The sequence below is a fragment of the Nomia melanderi genome, chromosome 9 (assembly GCF_051020985.1).
Source record: "Nomia melanderi isolate GNS246 chromosome 9, iyNomMela1, whole genome shotgun sequence".
NCBI classification, from domain to species: domain Eukaryota; kingdom Metazoa; phylum Arthropoda; class Insecta; order Hymenoptera; family Halictidae; genus Nomia; species Nomia melanderi.
The window spans coordinates 7,150,373-7,177,255 of NC_135007.1; the positions used below are offsets into that span (position 1 = coordinate 7,150,373).

The following is a 26,883-nucleotide window of genomic DNA, read 5'->3' on the forward strand; positions in this document are numbered from 1 at the left end:
GAAATGTCTTTTTACAATTTGAAAAGAAAGTGATTTTAAATGAACAATTTTTTAATATTTTTGGAATTGACGAAAAATTCAGTAATGCTTAAAACATTACAATAATTCGTCCGACCAGAGGATAACTATTGCTCACTATCAATAATATTTAATGCGTACAGTTAGATTGAAAGTTGTCGCTTTAAAAGGAGCACATTTAACCTTCATAGTATGTTACGGTAATAGCTGTGTTTATTTGTTTCTTTGATGCACCGTCGGTGTTAAAAACAAATTAGTCATATGTCATTAAAAAGTGGTCATAAAATTGATCTAAGAGCTTATATAACACTCTCGTATGGTATATGGAGGTTAAGGTTTGTACACAATTACACGGCAGAAGGTAATTTTGTTTATATTGCTTACTTTAATTTACTGTTTCAAGAAGAATATATTTTTTCCCGCTGAATTAATAATCATCTGTGTTCAACGAACTTTTCATAATATTATTATCAACATTTAACCTATCTATTAACTACTATACTTGGTAAACAGAAATTCTTTTATAATATTATTAGGACCTATTTTTCACACTTGGAATATTACAGAAATCCATTAATGAAAAATTTGATTTTGCAATCCCTTTGGAATAAAAGTATCTATCTTTTGATCTTACATCGAATTACAATTGTTTTACTATTCAGATAAAATGAAAATAACTAAAGATTCATTGTTAAAATATTCAAATTATTTTTTGTTTAGTAAATTTGAAAAATATTAGAATCATTTGGGGGGGTAATTAGTTTGTATGAATGAAGCGACAAACACGCCTCGTTTCTCATGTAATTTTACGGACAGCCTCGGTTCAGATATTCGCGGACGGTATTTACCAAAAGTATACGAGGGTCGTGTTATTTAATAACCGGAAATAACTATGTAAAACTCGAGGCAGACGGCCTGTTTCTGTTGGCTCTCCCTCGTGAGAAGTTCGACTTCTTACCCTCGTTCCTACGGCTGCGCTTTTTTCTTCGAAGCAGGTTCCCGGAAACTTTCGACGATCGTGACATTTTCAAACGGCGCAAACAAACTTCGCTCGGGGAGAATGGTCTCGAAATGACGCCACTCGCGAATATGTATTACGTGGAGCGAGTATTGATCGCGCGAGCATGAAAAATTCTGAAATATAGAAATTCGTAAAAATAGTTCGCCACGAGACAAAGAAACAATTTCAAACTAAAACATTAAATGAAACATATCTGTATATATATTTATCACTTTTTGTAATTTACATGCTTATAAATTAACTTAAATTTATAATTCCTAACGATGAGTTTACATTAACCGTAATATGAGTATATTTGTTTCATATCAATCGAACGGTAATATAATTACGTAAACGAACGTGCAATTTATCTTTGACCAGGAAAATGATTAACAAAGTGAATGTTCAGCGTGAACTTATGGGGAAATAGACTCTCGAGGTAAGGGGTTAATTGTAAAATTAGAAATCACACGATTAGGCTTAATGCGATTATTATCGAACGAAAATTGCGGCTTAGAATGTGCGGCGTTCTCAAACTTAATTTATATTATACACGGTGTTGCGGTACATACAGTCGCGGCCCATTCACAGTCCCTTCGAATCCCATGTAATTTGCTGGAACGTGATGGGAGTGTGAAAGCCGCGTTAACATTCGAATCGTGTGGTTAAAATCGCCGACGATATATACGAACCAGAATTTTCGCAATAACCGGCGCGCAAAGTAACGACGTCGTCGACAATCTAGTCGTTCCGCGCGATCTGAAAATGAATAGTTCGAAAGCGCCATATTTACTCGCAATTAATGAAATTCGATCGATGATTTAGCCTGGAATCGGTTCCGTGCCGAGGTAATTCTACTTTCACGTTGCACCGTGAGAAAATGCTAACCTTCTCGCTAATAATCAACATTATATACGCGAAGAAAGAAAACGGAGTTAACAGACTCTTCGATTAACAATGTGCGAACCCGTTGTTCAAATTAGTATAGCAACTAATCAATTTGCAAATTACCCTATCATCGACTATAGCCTACTAAACATTGTGTTACGCAGGGATCTTGGTGAATGGAAAGGTAATTTGAAATAAATTACTAGACCTACAATAAATTGTTTTAAATCTAATTGGTGCAACGTACAGGCTTCCGAGTAACACTGAAAAGTATATTCGTTGAAGATTCGTTTCAGTTGATGTATTACTTTTTGGTTCGTTTGACTTACAACCGGCAATAATATAAAACACATTAACAAATTTGTTAAATTCAATATCTAACCCACCCAAAACGAAATTTTATTTAAATCATACAAATCTATAAAAAGCACACGTATAATACACACAAACCTTCCAAACTCGCTCAGAAAACCTATAAAAAGTAAATCCTCGCAGAAACGCATGTCACAAGGGTTAAAACTCAGAGACAGCGATTTACAAAGAGAAAATATGAGACAACAGTCTTAACGCGCCCTCTGCAATATTTCGGAAGCCCGAGGAAACCCGTTGTCGGGGGTGGCGCGAGGTTGGAACAGAAGATCTGCGGGGGTGGTTGGAGTTATACGGCGAAGGGGATGGTAAAATGGAAGCAGCACGGGGGATGCAGACGGCGGCAGGGTAACCGAAATACGGGCAGAGAAGAAAGGCCGAGGGAAGGGGGGCGGGAACAAAAAAATTCGCCGTAAAGCCAGATTAATCCGTGCCCGGGTCTCGGCGTCGCCGGTGCTCATTGATTGCATGAAATCGGGGTTTCCTGCTTTCCCATTGTCACGTACAGGCGCGCTCGCGTGTTGTTTTCTGCCTACGGATAAATTGGCAAGCGTGTGCCCCCGCAATCAATAGGCGGAGAGGCAGAGAGGCGGTCGGCTTTGTCGGTGGGCGAGGGTGGGTGCAAGGTCGGCCGGCTTGTATCTCACGTGCACGCTCGCGCGCACGTGGTCCCACACCTACGCGCCCGCCGTGCACCGACGTTCCACCCGCGTACACCTGCGCCACCCTGGCTGCGGATGCACATTTACTTACACACACAGACTGACGAGACGCGGCTCCGTCGGGTGTCGCGGCGATTTGACCACTTCACGGTCCGCGTGCGTTAAAACGCCTCGAAGAGCGCGTTCGCGCGGCTTCTCTCCCCTGATCCTACTCGCCCAATGACATTCCTCTCGGCTCGCCCCCTGGGCGAGAACGATCCGCGTGCTGAGGTATTAGTCTCGCCATTCGGGGTGAAAGGTTCTTCCGTAGTTCGTGGGATTTTATTGTTCCCTGGTCTATGGGTTTTCTTTCGAGGTTTGAGCGATTGTTTGATCCTTTGATGGCAGAGTACTTTTGATAAGCTTGTAAAGTGTTATACTTGGTACTATTAGGTCGGGTGATTTGAAACGCCGGAATTTTCTTACTTAGAAATGTTTGTACTTCTGTCGTTGCTATTCTGTTGTTCTTCATCTAGTTTTTGATACGGTTTCATTGTCGGTTATCAAAGCACCTTTTTGCGAACAACTTTTTCCGAATTGTGTGATAACTATTTTTTGATTAGTTTTTCGAAAACTCGAATATCGTCAACATTCGTGTAATTTTCTTATTTGAATTCGAACTGGGAAATAATGCTGCAAAGCTCATCGAAAATATAAAGAAAGCATTTGGGGGCAATACTGTGAATCAAAGAGCAGCGTGTAAGGTTTCCTTTTTACGTAAAATCCGACATTTCATATTATATATATATATATATATAGGTAGTTTATGCATATATTGTAATTCAATTATAGGTAAATTCTTTGTTTTGTTTCGAGTTTCAATGCAATTGGTCTTGGAAAGATAATCGCGTTAAAAAAGCTAATAAATATTTAGTATTGAGCCACTAGAAGTGATGCAATATATAATTCAAGTGTAATAAATTACGAAGAGGTACATTCTAACAGTACAAGATTCGTTTCAGACAGTTGAATCCTCAGCGCAAGCAGTCATATTCCACGGGTAAAGGATTCAAATACCACTCCCGATTAATCCTTTCCCTTCCCCAGAAGAGCCCTCTAAATATCGCTGCGCGATCTTTAGTCTCGGCGATTACGTTGAACATTACGTTCGCACGCGACGCGATTGCGCGGTGATTTGTGCACAGCGTACACGTGAATCCGTCGCTAGCGGGTTCGCGTACACACTGAATACACCCAGGCATGCATGACATAATGATAGAGATGCCGGTGTCTGTTAAGTAAGAACAATCTCTAATTTCAATTTCACTTTTATCTTGTCGAGTATTGTATAACGTCGTACTCTTTTCACATTTTCTTGCCAAATTTCAGTTCTTACTTTTCTGTAGTACAAAAGCAATGAAATCGATTCCCGTAATTATATTTCGTACGTTAATCTCACTCAAATTCATCAATCTACATCCCAAACACTATCAATTCCTATAAATTCACAAACATCACATTTCATTCCAATCAACAGATTACTTTACTCCCTTTGAACTTTCCCAGTCAGCCATATGAAAATCACAAAGATCTGTCAATCCCAACTATACTTTCAAACATAATCACAAATACAAGACCACAGCGCTCAAACATCCAGCAATCCCGAAAACAAACATCAAACTTCTTCGTGTACCGGTCACAGCGATCTCCTTCATAATTCCCTCAGTGCACGAACACACTTTGTTCGCCTGGCGGACAATGTGTTGGCGCGTGTTCACGTGCGGTGCACACGTATGCTCGTGTTCGGACGCGCTCGGCTGCGTGCATCGCTCGGCACGTATTTACTTCACGTGTAGCCGTCACGTTTCGGTTGGGGGCGGTGCAGGGATGGCGGTGCAGGGTTGATACCCGCCACGAAAACCGGCTAGAAACGATGGATCGAGGGAAAACTTTACAAAGGGAGAGAGAGCCGCGTGTGGTCGAACGGGAACAGAAGGGGGTTGAGACCGTGTGATGGCGGATCGGGGGTTGCAGCGGTTGTGTGCATCTCGCCGCCGCGGACATTGATCATCCGCTCTTTTTCGTTCGGTCGGCCCGGCCGCAACATTGCAGATGCACACGCTCACTCCAGATTTTTCGGGGATCGCGTGTAATCAACGGACCGATGCATCTGAACTGGTCCGCCTGTATTTTCTCTCTTTCTCTCCCTCTGTATCTCTCTCTCTCACTCGACCGTGCGTTTTTTTTTACACGGAGTTTCTGGTCGCGTTTACTCGCGCGGAGAATTCCCGATATCGAGCCGGGGCTTCGAATTTTTATATAGTGAATTGAATCCTGTTCGAACGGCGAGCTTTGAACCGTCTGCTTTCGAATACTTCGAGCGTAGATAACGTTACACTTATGATATCGTGTAACCGCGATCCTATTTTTGTTCCGCGCCGAAAAACAATCCCGCGGAATCTTTTGTTACGCGAGACTAACTTTCACGAGTTTTTTCCGCGCGTGGTTATATACTCGAAAGGAAATCCTTGCGAGTTTTGTTCTTCGGTTTAGGTGTTCGATTACAGTATTGCTCTAGCGTGTTCGTGATTTTCGGAATGTTAAAAGTTTGATTTTTAGACCATTCACACGTCGATACTCAATGGTTCATGCGTATGTAGAACGTGTTAATTCTGTCGGAACCTGTAACACGTTTTTATTGCATTTTATTTGAACGGAAAAAACATTCCAAGGTACGAAGTGAGTGAATACTGAAAACCGTAGCAATCGTAAAAGTTCTAACAACAAATTTCTCGCGCGACAAGACCACGGGTCGATCGAGGCTATATTTTAAACGGTGACGGTCGCGTGAGAGCGTGTTTTCATCGGCGTCGGCGGTAATGCAAAGCATTTCTAAAAGTAAATGTCGCCGTTGCTCTATGGCCGCATAAAGATCATATAAACGCGTGCCTCCGGAATGAAAAATATTTCTGCGACCCGTGCCAAGTCTTCAATAACCCGGCGTCGCGTAAATTTCTCACGTTTATCGTCCCCGAGCATTTCGCAAAATTTATTTGCTCGCGGGGCACTGCCACCGTTTCGAACCGGCTTTTGTTGATCTTCGCGGACGACTTTCGACGCCGATCGCTTCCCCGTCACATCACGCAACATCGGGTGCGTGATGTGACTGAATATTTTACATCTCTGGGGAAGTAATTCCCGGTTGGCAAACTCTCTCACCGCGAAATTCTTCTCGCTTTATCGAACGAGCGCGTGCCCGACCAGATAAACGCGGAAGTAACAGGCTTTCGAGCTTTCCGTCGAAATTCTTATCGTTCTTGGGGGAACGGCGTTGCCTCTGCTAGAGATCGTTCAAGATTATGGATTACGCTGTGTCACGGTGGTAGCCGTTTACAATTTGAACAAGGTAATTAATGAATGGCAGAGATTGCAACTGAGTTTTTGTTTCCTTTCCGAGAAAGAAAATAAATATTTAACTGTGTGTATGATTTATATTATCCAGGAATAATCGATGAAAATAGGAATTACAAGGAATCTTATTATTTTAATAAGAGGGCTGAAAAAAGCACTCGGAGTTAAGAGTTGAAAGTATATTTGAAACTAGGAGGTGTGGAAAAGAAATTATCTTTTTAAATTGTTCGCCTCAAAATGAACAATTTTGATTTCTTTTCTACACTCCCTAGTTTCGGAGATATTGTAAAAAATATAGTTTTAACTCTCAACTTTGACAACTTAAGCTCGCAGAAAGATGTTTACCGCAGGAATCCGACAAAAAATTGTTCAACGCGCGAGCGCCACGTTGTAATTCGATAATTCACTCTTCTCACCGGAAGTGTGGCACAGAAATTCAGACGCGTCGCGTCCCGCCTCTTTCACCAAAACATTTCCGCGAGCAGCTGGCAACGCGCGCGATCCCCTAGATAAGATCTGCGCGAGACTCGTCGTTGACGTTGAAACGTTGACTCTCGTTGCTCCTTCCTTTTCCCCGATTTTGTTTTCAAATTGCAACTGCATTTTTCAGCCGTGTTTTTTCCCGCGACGCGTCCCCTCCGCGTCCCCTCCGCGTCCCCTCCGCGTTCTGCGAAATAAATGTAACGTTTCGATACACGTCTCGTCAAAGTGCATTCATGCGCGCCGTCGGAATCCATCGTGCCCCGCCATTGAATCGAAATCCGCGCTTTTGCGCCGACACGTTCTTGTCGGTCGATGAAACAAAACCGACCGTCCCGGGTCCCTTTTAATTATAAATAATACAGTTCTCCTCCGAGCGGGATTTTTCATCCGGTTATTTTGCGTCGGCCCACCCACCGTCACCCGCGTCGTTCCCCATTGGAAACGCGGTACCGGTTTTCGAAATTTTCTAAATGGAAAATACGCGTTGGCACACTCGCCCGACGAATTCACCGTAAATTATTGTTTCGCGTTTCCGTGAGGAAAATTGCCCACGAAACCCCCCGAACGCCGCGTTTTTTCGTTGGAAGGACCTAGGTGCAGTGTGCGCCCGATTCATCTTGTCCTTGTACAATTTTAATTTTTCATTATTTTTTGTTAAGCTATGTTAAATAAACTTGTATTTCTAAAACTTATATGTAGGGTAAAGGTGCCTAATATGGAACACGTTCCGCATGGGGTGCACATTCTTCGTTAATGTTATATATTATTATGTTATATTTTTATTTCATGGTGGCAGTTACAAAATTGACAGTAATGGAAAAAATGTGCCCAATGCATTGTGTTTGTGAAGAATGCAGTGGTCCCGATATGTTATTCGTATATCCAACGTATAAAAGAAAGGAAAGCAAAAAATTAACAAAATATATATGTTTAAAAAAGCGGAAACTTCGTTTACTTATCTTTCTCAATTCCATGAATATTCATTTCTTGCGATAAAAATGAGTTTTGTTTACAAATTATTTAGGTGCTCGATATTAGGAGCCATTTTTTCAGATCGCTGTTTTTGACTTTATTACATTTTGTATCATAGTTTGAAATCATTTCAATTTTGGCATTGTTATTGATCAGTGTATGTATTTTTATTAATTTCTTTGTGTTTTGATGCAGGCTTCATTGAAAAGATGCATATTTCTCGTTTTGACAAGCTTTACAAATCAGGTGTTCTATATTAGGTTAAAATCTTACTAGCTTTTACTTCTAAAATTTTTTTTTACACCGGCAGACTTTGTTTACGCAATTAAAATTACGTTCCATGTAAAGCAAATCCACACAGAACGGATTTTCACGAGAATCGAAGGTCAGGTGTCGTTCGTTTACGCGGCGTTGTTTTCTTTCTGCAGTATTGGGTACTCTATTTTCACGAATCGTCGAGACGATGAATTCTGTCGCCGGGATTTTTGGAACAACGAGACACCGAGTGACGCGATACGCCGTTCGTCCGCTACCGTAGGAAAATATGGTATCCGCGGCAATTAGAGTATTATTTAGATTTTGATTACCCGCGAATTAATTCCGGCGAATTGGCAACCGTGTTGTAAAGGCGAAATAATTGAATTGCCTCGTCGTAAAGGCACTGTTAAAACATTTAATCGTTTTCTTCCTTAATTGGATCGGAAACGTTCCTTTTTCACGGAATTACTCGCCGGCAAGACCATTACATGCTAATTGCATCCAACTGTAATATCTGCGGTTGCGTCGGGAATTATTAGAGCGATCGTGCGCCCGCGCCGCGCCGGGCCGTGCGGCGACCGAATAAGTGTGATCGAGTTCGAAATCAAAGGGTAAAGAAACCTTTTAATATTGATATGTGCACGGTCAGTTGTTGTTGCCAGTCAATGATATTGATATTATATCCCCAGGCAAAAGTCAGTCGAACGGGACGGAGAACAAATAGCTTCTTGCGCCGGGGATACTTGTCAGTCTCCTTCGAAGCGTTTCTCTAATGTGCATTCGTGTCAATGCGAGCCGCGATTGCGTTTGTACGCGAGTCGTGAGTCATCGATTCGTCGCAGGTAATGTCGTTTATGCGCACGTTGACACAGGTTGAGGATACGCCGCGAAGTATTTATCCGGTGGAGTCTTTCCGTTGAAAAATGACCTAACGATAATCAGAAAACTATAATAAATATTGGATTCAACAAAAATTTAATTAAATCCTAACTTCTACCGCCAAAGTTTCATATCGAATAATTTTAATAGTTGCATAATACAGAGCCACAAATGTTAAGTGCAGTGCACCGTACAGATAAAAACGATGTAATAAGCTACCAAGCGATAAGATCGAGAGTCCTTAATCTTCACCGGTTCTCGACACCTCAATTGCCCGCGCGAAGAGTTAAACCATGAATATCATGAGCGATCAGACATTTTTCAGAAACCTCGTACACAAGGAACAGCGTTTAAGCGAAGATCCACGGGTTCGAAAGGTGAAGAAATTAGTATTCAATCTCCGGAACGTTACAAGCGATACATCTTTAAGCGAGATTACAATGTCCGGGATGAAAACAGGCCGAGGGATAAGCCGCGAAATTACCAGTGGAGGACCTTTCGACAGGGGTTCCTCGTGAACTGGCGCGCGCTTGCGTACTTAGGTACGTTGCGGCGACCTTTCGAGAGGCGATCTCGGGCCCGCGTGTCCGTAAAACGAAACACGATCCTCTCGGCTGTGTACACCGGGTGTAATGCGATTCTCGTCGAAGGAAGATCGTGCAACGAGATGCACCGGCCGGCCGGCCGGTCGGTTCGCAGCCGCATCACAGGTCGTCGTCGGCTCGCGTTGACTCGGCTCGAACACCACCACTGAAATGGAATACGGTCATTAGCGTGGCGAGGAGGGCGAAATCCAATTAGTCCCTTACACCGAGGTTTCGTGCGCGTACCAAGGAGCCAAAGGGAACGGTCAGGAAGGTGGTGCAAGGAGAGGGTGAAAAAGAGGCGAGAATAGGGATATAAACAGCGAGAAAGAGGAACGGAGACACAGAGAGAAAGAGGAAGAGAAATGGGTAAAGAGATAAAGAAAGACAGGGGCTGAGAGGTAAACGGTAAGGTAGATAGATGAAGAGAGACGGTTCGAGTAGTCCGATCGAAGAGGAAAGGGAAGCGTGAAAGCGGTTAGGACGCGCGAGTAGCGGCTTCGACTCGTGGCTGCGTCCGATCTGCATCGTCGATTATTCGAATGCATTTCGATGCACATTGTGCATAGTCGGCGGCGCGCATGCGCGTTACCGCCAATAAATATTTATTGACGTAAGACGAGACACGTAGAATGATAATAAAACGTGTTTGCGCCGTTTCTATCTGTTTTGCACCTTTACGATCGGCCTCTCCGCGCACACACAGGGACACGCGCGCGCGTTGCACGCTGCACACACCCCCACCACCCTTTTCTGTCCTACCTCCCATCCCCCTCCCCCGTGCCGTCGGTTTCTGCAGCCACCCTTGTCGGGCCTGGCTGCACGTGCGCGCGCATCCTATGTACGTGTTTATTGATGTAACTCGAGACGGTCGCACGCAAGTTAACAGCCCGTAAACAGAGAATGCACCGGGAATATACGAGTGTTTTTCGTGCTTGCCTCTGGCGTATCCCACTCGGAGAGAGAGAGAGAGAGAGAGAGAGAGAGAGTGAGCCGCGACGAGCGAGCGAGCGAGTGAGCCAGCGCCGCTCGAGATTTCTTTATAGCATTAATCCTGAAACGTTATGTATCCAACCGGAGAGAGCTTTACTTCGGGCGCACGGCGCGCTCGCCGTTGCCTTCCTTTTTCCACTGCTGAACGGGGCGTCTACGTCTCGCTGATATTGAATCGCGTGAATTATTTAGCCCACGCGCGGGCTAAAAGCCCGGAATATTTTCCTCACGGCAACTTTTAATAAACTTCTCTCTCTCTCTCCCCCCCCCCCCCCTCTCTCTCTCTCTCTCTCTCTCTCTCTTTCTCTCTCTCTCTCTCTCTTTTTCGTTCTCGTTGGGAATTACAAGCTCGTTTGCGCCTTAAAGTGGCCGATACGATGCTCGAACTTCGGGGAAATATTTTGTAGCTGAGCAATGCTGCACGAATCGCCGAGGAGGGATCATGATTGCTGATGTTTTAGTCTTTCTGTTATGCCAGAGAGCTTTGGGGTTTGTAGGACTTTTGGGTAGCCTTGTTCCGTTTAGTTGAATCCAGTGGAATGGTGGTTCTGAAGTGTAGCTTTTATGTTCTGTTTGTAGCGCAGTTTCAATTATTGTTACCGCTTCGTTCTATTGTGGAAATTTGATCTGGTAATGGAGTAATGGAATGGAGTTTTTATATAGATTTAATATCTCGATTTTAGAATAGTCGTTACGTTACGTTGTTAGCAGTTTACTAAATTGTAGAAATTGATGAAAATGTTGGTTTCTGTAAAATGGTTTGAAGGAACTGTATTAATTGAATTTTCCCTCACAAAGGGTTGACATTGCCGGTGTTCTTCCCTAGCATTCCGTTTGTCTGTTTGCTTGTTCGCTATGGATCCAGGTTTCCTCACATATCCGCTCGTTCCCCGATTGCTTGGAGGTTCACTGATTTGGATACGTATCGCAGATTCGCATACGTTGTTCGCGGGTCTTGTGACGTGACGCGTGTACTGTATACACGTTGATCTTCGAGCTACGTGAACGGATTCTTGGGAAATGTGATTGTAAAAATTAGGAGAAACCAATGTTTGTATTATTTAAGCTTGAAGATTTTCAGTATTTAATTCCAATATGAAATCGATTTAAAATCCCTTTGTTCGGTAATCGATGGAATCAGTTATCAAATTTTCAATAAATTGCATGATTACAGTGTATTTCACAAAATTCGCAAATATTATTCTTGACGTGATTTACAAATTTTGCTCTGTGATATTCGATTCAAAATAATTTCAATTTCTCCTCTCGTTCGTAAATATCTGCGTGTGTATCGATTCGAGCGTTAATTGAAAATGTTATGGGTACCGAAAAATCGACTTTTATTCGCGGTTACAACAACGGTAAATGTTTCAATGGCGTAAACGATACTCTGCCGACGGATAGGTAAATTTCGTGCAGTAAGAAGTCCATTAAAACGAATCAACAAAATGAATCAGCGTCGAGTGAAATGTAACGTTGCGTATCGTCGAACATTCTCCAATTGCAAGCCAATGGAGAACATGATCGTTGGCTAATTGCAAATTGCTGGGGAACGGGGTTGCATAATTATTCGCTATTTACAATCAGTCGGGGATATAATTTCGTATTCCGGTAACTTCATTATTGAATGTTATCGATACATACGCCGCGTATTAGCATCCACCGCATAGCGATTTCCGAGCGCTATGAAATTCATCGTGTTTCAGGGAAAACGGAGCCGCCGCGTTGTTGAAAACTGGCAACTTCTCGACGGGATCAATCGCGGTAGCTAACTTCAAAGCTCGGTTAATTGGCAAAGTGACTGCGTCTCTACATCGTAGCTATCTCTATGGGCATGCTATACCCAGGCGGTCGGTTCTCATAGGTCACGGAGAGTACGATTGACCTCGACATTACCTGTAGTACATTTCTGTGTTCTAACTTTATTGGTTTGTTCAAGCTTATTGGGTAAAACTTCTATAATGGCAACGGTCGCAACTGTTTTAGCTGTATCACTGGCGTAAAATAGATAAGAAGAGTTACGACAATAGCTTCAAATTAATTCAATAATTAAATCCAAAATAAAATTGTAATCTTTCTCACTGTAAGATTATTAATACTTTCAAATCGATGTTCAGAAATGTGTATTTATAAATTTACTTATAAATATTAAATTCATATTTCTACAAATTTCAGAGAACTGAAATTTGATTGTTTTCGTCAATGGATTCGATGAACATAAAATGGAACGAAACTCCATTACACTTTTATTAATCGTACAATTTAAAGCGTCGAAGATTTATACACGTTGTAAACGGATAAACATCGGCAGCCTAATTACATTATAGACACGAGTAGGAAATGGGATCAAAGGAAACTATTACTCAATGATTTATTTTAACGTTTGTTCCCCTTTGTTATCGCGAACGCTTCTGCTGTGAAAGGAACGAAACAATAAAAGTGGCGCGAAATTTCTATTACCGCGTCGTGAAATCTGGATTAGTAATAACATATGTCACGGGAGATTTCGAAAGTTCCGGGTTAAATTTCCAGGGCAATGGTGGGCTGAATTAGTGCGGGTATAAAAATATATTTCAGACAGAATTCGCCTGGTTGTTCGATGTAAGTGGCAATTTTCTCGGACGCGTGGAAATCTCTTTGAACACCGGGTACGGGGACTAACTGCGCGTCGAGAGTTCCACCGTGAAATTACCTCCGCGGTTTCACGATAATAATTGCGATGAATGGCCTTTCATTGCCGCGGAATGAAGGAGTTTAGCGATAGAGCTGTTTTACAACTCGGATCGATGCGTGAAGCTGTCTTTCCTCGTTAGAAAATAACATTCCCGTACGTGGGCTGACTCACAATGTATCCAGCGGCGCGATTTCTAGAACGTATCGCGTTCAATAAACCTGCGCGCGTATTCGGCTCTTCTACGACACGTGTCAGTGTGCACGTTACATACGTACATCGTGCCAGATAAATCAAACGCTTATTCTTATCCGTGTACACTCACCTTTACTTTTTTCATTCAACCGTCGATCCTTGAGATACCGATCGACACTTAAACTTGCACCGCGCACAGTCGATTCGTTCGATTCTTTTTTTCGTTTCGGTGCAGTCGAATTTTCATTGCACACTCTTAGCAAATTTTCTTACTGAATTATGATTGTAGACGCATTTAGAAATTTCATAAATCCGTTGTGTTCTTTAAATACGAGAAAGTTGTGAAAGTACTTGAAACACCAGCGGGGATTCGTTACGTTAGGAAGATTCTGTTTCCTGCCACTTAAAATCTTCCTATTCAAATGGAAGCGATTCTGCACGGTGATTTTTGTTATATAATTCGCCTTTTACGTTGAATCTTTCGCAGACCTCTTCCTTCATTTTAACTACAATTATTCCATTATACAACATACACAAAACTTGTATATAATTTCACCGTCGAAATCGATTCATCTTTAGAGAAACCTCCTTTTGACGCCAACGTCAAGAATTATATTTCAGAAATTCTGCTTTCAGTGTAAATCGAAAACAGTAATTCTGCATTCGTTGAACCGATAACGTCAAATTTCAATTTCAAATACACACCCGTATTATGAATTCCATACGTGCGCTTATCCTTTTCCGCGCTATATTTTATTTTCCTACGTTCCATTCTTCTCCGCCTTTGGCATCGCTTGCCGCCCTGGCGCAGTCTCGAGGCTCCTCTTAAACGATTCACTAAATGTTAGGAAAATGCTATCGCCCGCACGCATGAAATAACCATTCAGCGAAGTGGCCGCGTTCGACGCGCCCACTAGGCAACCCCTTTTGTATCCGGCTCCAACTCCCCGCGCGCTTGTCGTTTCTGCATATTTTCTTGCGGTAACCGAGGCGAGTCGGAACTGGGAACTTAGAAAGCCGTATTCTGCATCCGTTTCGTCCGCGATCTTCGTGTTTTTCATTCCCCGACAGCGGCGTCCCCGGAATCTCTTCCCCTCCTTTCATTTCAAACCGGAAATTAGGAAGATGATATCGTCCCGAAGCACGGCCGAGATTTTATTTTCGTGACGGTTTTTGTTTAACGTGGAACGGAATTTTTGCTGCTGGTTTAAGCGACGAACCACTGTGGAATTTGTAAGCCACATTATTATGCATTTAAGTCTATAGACTGTTCTATTTATAATAAAAATTAAGATATCATAATTAACATAAAAATAAATCGGTTGTCTATTTTTGCAGATCCTTAAAATTTGTAGTGTCCACGATCATGTTAATTTTATATTGAATGGGTTAGTGTCTGATACCAATTTTTATATGAAAATGAAATGAACTTTATTTTGAATGAAAATGAATTTATATTTTGGGAAAGATATTCTCTAATGTTAACATTAAATTTGGATAAAAATATATTTCATAGAAGTTGGTTCTTTTTACTAATATTAACAATTAAATGTCAGTTTAATAAAAATAATATAAAATTAATATATTTTATGAGCTTAAATCTGTATATTAAAAGATACAATCTCTATTTTTAATTCTACACCAATTAAAAATTTATCAATCGTTGTCTACAACAAATTTATTTTCAAGTTCTCTTGAAAATTCATACTCGTAGTTGCCACAAACATCTTACCACCAACTCGTAAACTCTCTCAGACAATTTTCCAAAACCAAGAACCCAAGAAGAATCTACTCCATCAAATAAGACATCCGTGAAACCAGAAATAATCTAAAACTTCATCCATCGTTCCATCATTGCCAAAGTTCTCCGCCGGCTCATGCTCCATTAACTTCCGCGGAAAGTCATCGAGCGTATCCAAACATTCCGGAAGCCGGTAGAAAAGCGCACCCACCGATTCCCACCCGATTCCTCCGATCAGCGAAAAAATCGTTGAACAGAATTGCGGTACCGCGCCGTTTCAATTACGAACGCCGGTCACGGAAATTTTTCCGCGCGCGGGTACCAAACGACGAGTATCGAGCTCGTTTTACGGCGCGCAGTTGCCAAAACACGGCTCCCAATATCGCGTTCGCTTGCGGCCGGGGGGTGGTGAGTTCGCCCGCCACCGCCATCGCCACCGTCATTGCGCGCGCGATCGATTGGACTCTTTCAATTTCGCGGATCTGGCCGCGCACACCCTGCTTTCTCAATTACACGGTGCCGCTCTAACCTTTATTGCGCCCGGCATCGTCGAATCGGGTATTCTTGCGCAATCCTCGCCGGAGCACGGTAATACTGGGGATCCGTAAGCTGCGAGCAAAAACGGGGGTGGTAGTCGGTCGGAGAGGCGAGGAGGGATGAAGGCAGGCAGGGTGGATAGGGGGTTGCCGGGTGTTGAGGTTGTCGGCGGGGGGCGTGAGATGTGATAGACGCGAGGGTACGGTAGGGGGTGGTAAGGATGGCAGTGAAGAAACAGTGGGCGAGAAAACGGGCGAGGAAAGAAGAAAAGTGGCGGAGGGAGCTGGAAAAGGGGAAGAGAGAAGATGCTAGTGTACTAGCGTGCGAGCGAGCGAGCTAAAGCTTGCCGCGGGGGTGGGTGGATGGTAGAGAAAGCAAGGAGGTGCAGCGGAGAAGGCGATCGATGCACCGTCCCGGCCATACGGCGGTGCCTGAGTCAGCCTTTCGCGAGCATTGGCCGCCGGTATTACGGCTGCGCTTGTCGTAGAAAAGCGGCAACCGAGGAGCGGATTGGGGCTGAAGGAGAAACGGGGGTGGTTGAACGAGGGGGGGAACGGGGATGGAAAGACTGAATCGTTGCCGCCAAACGCAGCCTCTGCAAGTACCGGCTGGTTACCGCGGTAGAAGTGACGTTCCAAATGAATATCAACAAGCGCGCAGCCTCCGGATGAGATGAGATGAGACCACGATGTTGGATGGGCGGCGGGCAGAGGGGGCGGAAATGGTCGGCGACTGAGAGGGAAAAGCGGGGATGAGGGCGAATTTTATTTTCGCAGGCGCGGCGCGGATACATGACGCGGGGAGAGGATAGTTTTTCTTCCTCCGGTGCCTTTTTCTCTCCTCGCTCTCGTTTTTTAGCCCTCGTCTTCTCGTTTGTTTGTCGTCTGTTCTATCGATTGTCTCGGAGACGCCGGCCTCGTTGTACTCCGAGCGCGCGACTGTGTCTGGGTTTCAAGACGTGGCGTTCTACGGGATATAATGATGCGATGCGGCGCGATAATAGGGCGGAGGAGAATTTGGTGTTGCGGCTTTGAGGGTTTGTTGCTTTTCGGGGCGATATTTTTTTTACAGAAATTGTGTCACTTTGATCAAACGAATTTAATATTTTTAAGGTGTTTACGGACGAAACTGGACAAACAAATGAAAACTGTGAAAAGTTAAATGTGACTGACGCAGAGTTTAGAGAATAAGTTACCGAGTCCTGTAGCAAATCCAGTGTAAAAGAGCCATCTTTTATTTTATTCTCACTTGAATTCTCAGTCAATGCCCCAAACGTAATTCTCCAAATCCATTAACTATGACCAGACTGTCAAAAAATGATTGTCAACACCTCCCACCTAAAAACAGGAACACGCAGACCCTTTATCTCACGGGTTCCGCGTCCGTGGCGAAATAATCCATAGAATTTTCCATCGCGGCAACGCGAAATCGGCGGCACAGGTACCCGGGAACCGTCGGGTTGCGTGTCTGTCTATCGGTTTTGTTTGTCACGCGCCGGTTCGGTGGTGAATCTCGCGTGGCGGTTGAATCGCGCTCCCGCGGATATTCCCGAATATATCCCGGATGTATCTGCGGATGGTTGGCTGTGCGAGCGGAACGTGACAGCCGGCTTTGGCCGCTAATTGCATCGGGGATAACGCTCGGGGAACGGTCGACGTTCGCGCCGTGGGGTCGACGGGAGGAGGGTGGGTTTAGAAGGGAGGAAAACGGTCGTCGGTTCGATCTCCGCTTCTCTTTGCCGGTTGCAATTGGTCCGCAAGGGCGTAGGAAAGGAAGCAGGAGAAAGGAAAGGTGGATGGAATGGTTGAAGGTGGCTCTCTACGGCTAGAATGGGACAGGGGGATGGGAACGAAAGAGAGAATGGGAGAGGTGGAGAGAAAGAGAGAATCGCACAGGAGAGTTTCGAGCGTGGTCGAAGCAGGAAGAGTACCTGGCAGCTGGGGGGACGGGGTGGGGAAGCCAATTAATTTTACGATGGCAAACAGTGAGACTGTCGCAACGCCGTTTCTGCAGTTCACCGAAGTAATTAAAGTTTAAATTGTTTTGAAGAACAATAACGCCCCTACCCACCCCTCCCGGCCTTTCCATCGGTTTCACCGGCTGTCTCTTCGGGCGCGCATCTACCCACGTCTACGACGTGGTCCCGTGATTCTGAACGAGAGAAAGAGACGCATGGCCACGGCGACGGGTCTCGGAATTGAGACGCGCACCGGAAGTCGAGGACGGACGCGTCCATTTCGCGGCGGCGACGGCATCGTTGTTGTCCCGACTATCAACCGATACGTGATACGCTGTTCCGCGGCGAAGGTCGGTCGATAAACTCTCGTCTCCGAATCGTGGTTCTTGGTTTCGTAGTTGGAATGAGGACTGAAAGGGTGAAATAGCTTATTTGAGATGCAATGCGCTAAATTCGGGAAGTTATTTGCGGTGTTAGTGATTTGTTTATGTTTTATAAAGGTCTGAGGCACGAGAAGATTAAAAGTAACAGTATCTAAATTTTGACTTTTGTCGGTTTTGAACGAACTGTTGTTTAACTTTTTTTAATCTGTTGGGAAGTTTAATTTTGGAGAAAGGTTAATGGCGATGTTGGAATATTTCACTTTGTTATGCATGTACTCGAGGTAATTGCGGTAAACTTTAGGCATCATCGACAGGGGTTCATGTTCTAATATTTTTCTGTAAGAATAAAGTGCGACGTAAACATGTTTGCCAACCGTTCACGGTAATAGCCTGGCTTTTATTTTGTCGATGAACCCTAGCCCGGCATCGATTAGCTCAGCGTCGACCTGGCTGCAATAATATCGGCTCGACTCTGCTTCGTCCATTACACGCCATCGCTCTAATTATTACCCCGTGGATCGAGTTCTCATCGATTCGTTGCGCGCCGGAGTACAGGGTGATTGAGGTTCAAATGAATGTGACGAATCGCGAGAAATCAAGATTAATCGGCGCCGAGAAGTGGACCTATTAAATCGCTCAACTTTTTCTCATTTATTCGATAACGTGCAAGGAAGTGCATTACGAGTCACTTCGTGCTTCATTTATCGAGATTACACAATGTACACGATCTGTAATTGCCTCTCGTTGCATTATAAAATATTAGATAACATTTGCATTAATGGATATCAACAATGTTTCTATCTCATGTTCGCCAACAGGAATTTTTTAATCTCAACGTTCCTTTCGGAATTTCACTTTTTGACCGTTCATAATTTATTAAGAGTAAAAATGTTTACGTTTGCAAAATTTAGTTTAAAATTTCCATTATGAGTCTCATTCGATGTTACAAAGGAAGGGACTAGTCAAGGAAATAAATTTCTCTCTTAACCTGCTTTTCATTAAGTACTGTACACACTTGAAATTAGCATAAAAATCCACTGGACGGTAATAAATGTTTGAAAACGAGTACCAGATGTAGATTTAATTAGGAGTTGATGTTATCAAGATCGAATGATATAATTAAGTTTCTTCTTCAGTGATGTAATTAAAAAGTTTCTTACCCTAATTAAGACAGGCAGCAATTTTAGTCTATATAAATATGTATTTTCACTGGGAATGATTCACGAATTATTGTTAGGTAAGGGATAACGAAATCCTGAGTCTAAAATCAAATTTACTTAATAATATATTCCATTTTCTACAACTCAAACAAACAATCATCGAAAACATCTTCTCATCAATATCTTGCTCATCTATTCAAACTTACATGATATCTCTCCAAAACTCCCTAAATGACTTCCACCCCCCATTAAAAAATTCCAAACATCCCCTTGAACACCTCAAGTCCCCAGTAACCATGGTAAATCAAACTGTAGTATCGCATCTCTGTCATTAACCTATTCCCTACCTAAAAACACTATTCAGAACCAGGTATTGTTTCATCCTCCACGTTTCTGTTCAATTGTATTTAATTAAGTCGTACCCGTTCACCCATCGTATTTCGAGTATCTAGTGATCCAGGTCGTCGAGTGTAATTTTCCTAGCTATTAGTTGAAGCTGCTCGACGGGCGAGTTAACGGATCGGTCCCAGTGAAATCTAGAGGAGCAAAAATCGCGCAGCGCAGGTGTCTCCGGTCGGATTAGCCGGCGCGGCTCGTAAACCACACTATGACTAATTATCGGCATTGACGCGACTAAAGGAGCGGAAGACCGGTTGATCATGGCTGCTGGAGGACGGCGGGGGAGGGACTACGTAGAGCTTACGCTATGGAGCGGAGAATCAGTAGTTGCCTAGGCCCCGTTGCTCTCGCAAACTCATTACGTGAAGCTTGTACCATGCCCTACCCCCTATCCCTTTCGCCGTCCCTTCTACTCTGTCCTCAGACCACCCCCGCCACTCCCCCTCGCCTGTCGACACTAATTATAACCGTAATCATGCCGCGCATTAACTCTCCTTGTACGGGTAATTGTTAATGAGAGCACGCGAACCAGATTACATTGCCGCGCCAGTCCCGCGAGCCGCCATTGGTAATTAGGACCATCTTCAATAGACCGGATGTTTGTTATCTCCTATTTTCGGATTGTCTCTTCATCGTGCCCGGTTTTCCACCGTTTTCTGTCGCTTGTTCCGCTGGTTCCGTTGGTTCCGTTGGTTCCATCCCGGCAATATGCGTGTCCTGTATCGCTTTTCGTGGGAACGATACATAGTTGTTATGCTCGTTTTTTTTGCTTCTTTTTTTGAAAGGGGAAAGGAGAAACTTTGTCGATCACTCGGTGTTCAAAGAGAAATGTGTTTAATTCGATTAATTTTTAAATTTTGAAACGTTTCGTCGGATATAGTTTTTTACAGTGTGCCTCGACATAAAAACGGTAGTAGACGATTAAGAGATTAATAGCTTATTATATTATTGATTTTATGGAATTATTTGCTTATGGAAATTGCAGAATGTTGGTCACTGATACTGATTTGGTAGGTTATATTGTACTTTCATTGTCGCAGAAAGTTCGATAGTAATACTAGATATCGTTTTCCAAGCCAATTTTGTTAAGTAAGTTATTTTGCTGTCGTTTAAGCCGATGCCGTGTCGAGAACTCACGGAGATAAAAGTTTGACCTACTGTCTACTTCTTTTGTATCGATTGTACATAGTTCCTGAGTGTAGTCGCGTGATCAATGCGAACGATGCCAAACGTTTGGCACGCTGTGATTTCAACCGCTCTATCGGGTTTCTCCTTGACCCAAATCTAATCGTGCCGATACATTGTTCATCGTACCGAATAACAGTGACCTTTGCTGGCTCGTCTCACAGTTGACGAATCGTTACAATTTTCCGATAATCATTAATTTCGCGGATACGCATGTAACAAAGTGCTGTTTTCGGGCCGTAATATGTACCTCGATGTAAGGTCAAATGAAATGTTACACTTAATTGCGATATTATTCCGCCGTACCAGATAAACATGACATCATTAGAATTTCAATTTCAAAATGCTTCCGTAATTCAATAATTTCTAAAGCGATTTACGTCTAGATATACTTCTTAATCCTCGATTTATTAGATTTCTCCTTGTTTAATGCACAATGTACGATCTGTGTTTTTCAGTTGAAATATTTTCTGTGACTTTATAAAACTCCAAATTGTGACTCCAATTCTTTATGAACTAAATTAAAGGTAAATTATTTCATTGTAATAAATTCATTGTTATATGTAAATACTATTATTCACTTTTATCAAGTGATAATACTATTAAAAATTATTTGTGATCAAATACAATGACAAATAAAAAATAGTTTACACGCTGGATTGTAAATACTTGTGTTTACTATGCGTGCCAGTCGCATTACATAATCGGTTTCTTTAAAAGTATGGTGTGCTCGATCTGAGATCCAATTGCAACCATCTGTTGTTCACCGTGTCGGGTTTCACGAGTCTGTAACGTGAATCTGCTTCGCGCTGATAAATTGTTACGACCTTGTTACGGTCATTAATTAGATCCACTTAAGTATCTGCTTTAATCTGATCTCGTTTAAAAATCGATTTAAACACACAGAGCACTACCGTTTTACACATTTACATTTAGTTTCCCCTACTTCGGATTCCGTAAATTTATGCTACGTAAGGGACAAAATGTTTTTCATTAGGCAATTATAGACACTGTCATGTTCATTTCTTCGTACTTACATCATTCGCATCGTTCTACTCGCGTTACAGCAAAGTACTTTTCCGCAATTGCCCATGAGAGGTATTATACTCCACGTAACACCTGCTGAAAATCGCACGCTATCTCCGCGATACTTGACGTGCGGCCTATAACCATCCGCCCACGAATGGAATAATCGCGACAGCGCGTTCACGCGAAACTTTGCACCGATGACACACGAGTGACACGAGGAAAATAGCTTTAAGCTATCTTCAGTCGCACGGAACCAATCTCCAACCTATCTTGTTTCGATTTCTGAAGTGTCATTCCACATTCAATTAATATTCCACCCATTTTACGTCAGCGTGATCACGTACCGATCAATTGCAGAGCAATCGTGTATCAGGAAAAATAATGAAACCGACTGATTCCAGCTTCATATCGAAAGACATTTCGTCATCCAGTGTCTTTTTATAGATCCTCGATCGTTTTCCAGGAAACAATTGTCAATCGACAATACGATCGACTAATTCGATGAAGAATTTATTACTGAAGGAATACTACGATTTCGAAACCATAACCACATGGAACTGTCGATTGTGTCGGTACGGATAATACTGACCTTTACCCTCTCGGTAGCTGGCGTTAACCAATCTGGGTGCGGGATGCGGGACCAACAAAGAACAGAGTGAGAAATGCCGGTATGCGCTCGATTCTAATATTAGCGGCCGTATGGGCCGCCCGATCAGAAAATTTCAGCGTCATGGCTTTTAGTATAGAGCAGGTCTACTGCACACGCCAACACGACGATAATCAGCGCTAACTTGGCTCTAACTATTCATAGCACGTGCGCAATGTTGTGCCCGGCACGTTGCCCGGATCAGGCGTCAACTCGTAATGCAGCCTCTGCTCTTTGCTTCTCTCTCTCGTTCTCTTCCCCTCCGTTTCTCTCTAACCACCGCTTCCTCTCTCTCCCTCTTCCTCTTTCAGTGCACGTACCTATAGAATGACGCATAGTAGTGCACACGCATTGGCGGTGCATTATCGCGTCGATCGTTGCAACGAGATCCGTCCGGACGGGATTTTACTTCCCGAATATTTATCAACGGCCGCGGCACGATGTTGCACGTTGGATCGATCGATGTCGTTAATTACACGCCGTTAGAGAGCAAACTGACGTCCGCAGGCTCTGATTTCATTAATTTTATCATCTCGATTAAAATCACGACGATTGATAATAACCCCGTTGCTGTGTCGGGACGTATTCAATGCGCGGCGCGGGTGTTGTTTATAAAAACATTGCCCTGATCGTGAAATAATCGCGAGCTAGAACTTCGCGATTCGATTTTGCTGAATCAACTTTCTCCGTTGGAATAACCGATAAAAGAAAGATGTGACTGGTAATTCTGTAATAATCATCTTCTTCTTTTCATTAACACTAAAGCTACCGGACAGGTCAAATTGACCTATAGAATTTTTATTTTGCAAGTCTTTACATTACGAAGGCCTTTTTGCGATTTTCAATTAAATGTGTGTATTTGCATAGACACAAAACTAGGAGACCTTTCGAATCTTCAGAAACTCTAATTGCTCAGTAGCTATGCTGTTAAAATTGGCTGATGTCACTTCCGTGCATTCTCTAACGAACAGCTCATTAACTTCCAATCAACAGAGTTTCTTTCATGCTTTACGAGCGTAACTCCGCGAATTACGAAAAAGTTGCTCCAGCCGCGTCGCGATACTTCATTTCCCGCGGAACAAGATCGTCGGCGCATTAAAACGCGCGTCGGTCGTCGGACCAGTTCCGCTCGAGAGCCGGCCGCGGAAAAATCAAGCGAAACGGACACGCGGCGCGCGCGAAAAATAAAACGGCCGTTTCTCATTACGCGTCACGATATAAGGTATCGGATCGCGGGAGCAACTAATACGATTCTCCCCCGGCTCTCAGCTCGTTCGGGAATGCGTTCGCGCGATAATTTATGGTTCGCTGAAATGGAAATAAAAGTGTGTTGTCCGCGCCGGTCCCGTCATTAATCCCTCCCTCCCCTCGCCGTTTCGCGCGCCATTATCTATTCTGCGGGCGTTGGGGCTGATAAATCTTCTCCGCACGAATTAATAACACCGTGGCTAGACCGGATCAATCTCACTGCCAAGGTTCCGCGGGACGAGTTCCTCACACGAGGAAAAAGGAACGAATCCTGCCGTTCCTGTCTTCGAGAAACTCGTACGGGCTCGCGGCGAAAGCAATTTGCTCGTCTTGAGACCGCCGGTAAATCACCCGGCGCCCATCGCGAGCACCGACTCTCGCCGCTTCGCAACTCTTTTCTCGTCGGTTATTTTCCCTGTGCGTCCTTCTAGTCCTTCCCTTCAGATTAAAATCCTTCGACAGAACTACAGTAGGACTCCTCATAACGCGATTAGTGATACATCCTAACATACAAGCAGTGGACTAACTCAGTAGAAGTTGGACCAGTATTCAAAAGGGGCATTTTATGCAACATTCGTAAACGTTGTTAAATAATGGATCGTCGGAAAAAAGAAGGAAACATTCACGTTTCACGATTCACTTTATCTATTATATCGCTAGTTTCCGGATCATAGGCTACCTCGATAGTCTTACAAAGGAATGCACCGACAACCTTAGAATGCGTGTTTTAATCCTTTCATCTCGAATAGTTCACATAGGTACCACGATCATTTTAAATTACCGGGAAGCTAAAAAACGCCTAGATAAAGGAATATTGTACTACACGTGGATCTCTGGTTCTGGCTGACAGCTTAAGTGCTAATTTGCTGTCAGTACATGTGTTTTGGTTGGTTAGTGCGCAGTCGAAAGTTTTATTCTCATAAAATTCATATTAACCGCTTGGTATATTTGAAGGGTGAGGATTTTAAACAAAATTTAACAAGCATAAACATTACTCAACTCTTTTGAATTAAAATTAAACATTATTCTTCTGTAATCAATAATTATACTTTAGAGCAAACGAATATGTGGAATATGCTTTTTTCTCTTTTTCAATAAATTATTAATGGCCAAGTAATTGTATCGATCACAATTGAGAAAGAAATCATAGGACAAGGGATTTAAAAAAATGTATATTCAGGGACAGAAGGGTTAAATCGCTACTGGTTACTAAGCACCCGAGAGCCCAGCCCAAAAGATTTTTATCCCTCTAAGCGATTCACCAAGGGCTAACATGACTTACACAGGTGCCTCGGTGACGAATCACGATAACGAACGGTGTCCCTTATCTAACAACGTGAAACACGGAATATTTTAATCGCGTTATAGGGGATTTTACTGTATTCCTCGGAATCGTTCGTGTCTTTCCTTTTTTCCATCTCCCTCTTTCGTTAGTTTTTCGAGTGATTCCTTGTACCTTGACTGAACGTTGCGTTTCCATCGCGATTCCTGCTCGCCCGGGCAATTTGCTCACCTTGACGCGCATGCCACTCTAACCACGCGAGTTTACGTACGCGTAACAGTGTGGGCCGGGCTACGTGTGCACACGTGTTGGACACGTGGTAGCACTCGCGAGAGCCGCTACAAACGCCGGGCGAAACATCTCCGGGCTCCCGGCACTCTTATTATTGCTAAACGCGTCATCATTAAATAAATTGGCCTGCTCTCTCAGCGCTGCGCGCGTTGCCGTTGCCGTCACGTATCTTATCCACCCCTCGTTCTTACCCTCCTCTTTGTTTTTGCGTTATCGCGGGCTCCGTCTCGATGCTTCGCGCCTCCCGTTCGACGTATCTCGAACTGGAACGGTCCGCGCTGCGCGCTTCGTAATTACCGTGGCAACTGAGAAGGTGATAATTTTATGCGAACCACCGAGCCCTTCTAGCGAAATATAAAATCGTACGTACCGGAGTTGGCGGCTGATAATTTTCATTTTTGGCGCCGTTTTTATCCCTCGCGGGAATTCGCTTGAAGAACTCAAGATTCAGGTGGCGAGGAACTGCGGTGTGTTGTTAGCGTATTCCGAGGAACGGAAGGCGTTCAGGGATCTTTAATTAATTAGTTCAGTTCGAAATAGCTTTTATGAAAATAACGAGCACTTCCGAAAAAAGTAACCGTGCTGGTTTTTATTTGGTATTAATGAACTTGGTCGTTGCAGGATGGTTTCACAGTCACCAGGAAAATTTCTCCTTTCAAACCAGATTAACATTTACGACCAGAGTCCCGTCACGTTTGGATATTAATATTCATGAACAGTTGTAATTTGCCGTGTAAGTCCGTGGTCTGGTGTAAGACATGCGGGAAAATTCCGCGTAGTTGAAATGCCGTTCGCGAAAAAGAAGAGTTCGCCACCACCGTTGGATTACCTTTCATCAAGGTATTACGCATCCGCTTAATTCCGGAATCTCGCGGATCGGCCTACAAAATTCTGGATTTACATAAACACATGCGATTCGGCGATTAGTCTGTCGGGGTCTTAATGCGGGGAGTATTAACGAGGAGCCGGGATTGAGCAACCAGTTGAATTTGACCTGACTGCGGTAAACGTGGCGGGCATAATTTAATTTAAGATCGGTCGGGGAAGCTAACGACGCTGTGGTCGTTAAGTAACGGATACATCTTGCATGGCCAGAGGAACCGTGGACACGGCAAAAATGACGGAGCTTAATAAGATTCGTGAGATGGTTATCGGTTGGTGGACCGTATAAGGACGCTGCAGTGCGTGTACGAGCCGGCATTATCCTACAAAGTGTCGATTAGCCGTGACAACGATATCGCATATGGAGTTACGTTAGCAGCCTGCAAGATGTTTGCCCAGCAGGCGGCCAGAAAATGGACCTACGAGACGAGACGCGACGCGACACGTATTCGCCCCTTGACAGTTTAGCTCGTCGCCTTCGCCCGTTTCAATACGGGGCCACTGCGATCGAACGATGATACGTAATCTGATTTCTCGGGCTCGGGTTTATTAAGAGCAACGATGGGATCGGATTATGGTATCTCGTTTCAATTACTAGCGGTGGCCTCTTTGTCTCCACGAAGATTGATCGCTTTTCGTTAGGTATTAGAGATACGCTCAGTCGCATCGAATTTTGACCTCTTGACTCTGGGATCAGTGTTGCGTACACTTAGATTCGGCGATTAACTCGATGGGATTATTCGTTTTTCGATTTAAAATGGTTTTAATCATTGGTAGTGGA

The 26,883-nt window shown here is 43.6% G+C and overlaps 1 protein-coding gene across 4 annotated transcripts in view; it reads left to right on the forward strand.

Moving 5' to 3' along the window:
* The window catches only part of LOC116427841 (uncharacterized), a 315,812-nt gene that overhangs the window by 17,791 nt on the left and 271,138 nt on the right, over window positions 1-26,883 (forward strand). The gene's annotated exons all lie outside the window — the stretch shown is intronic.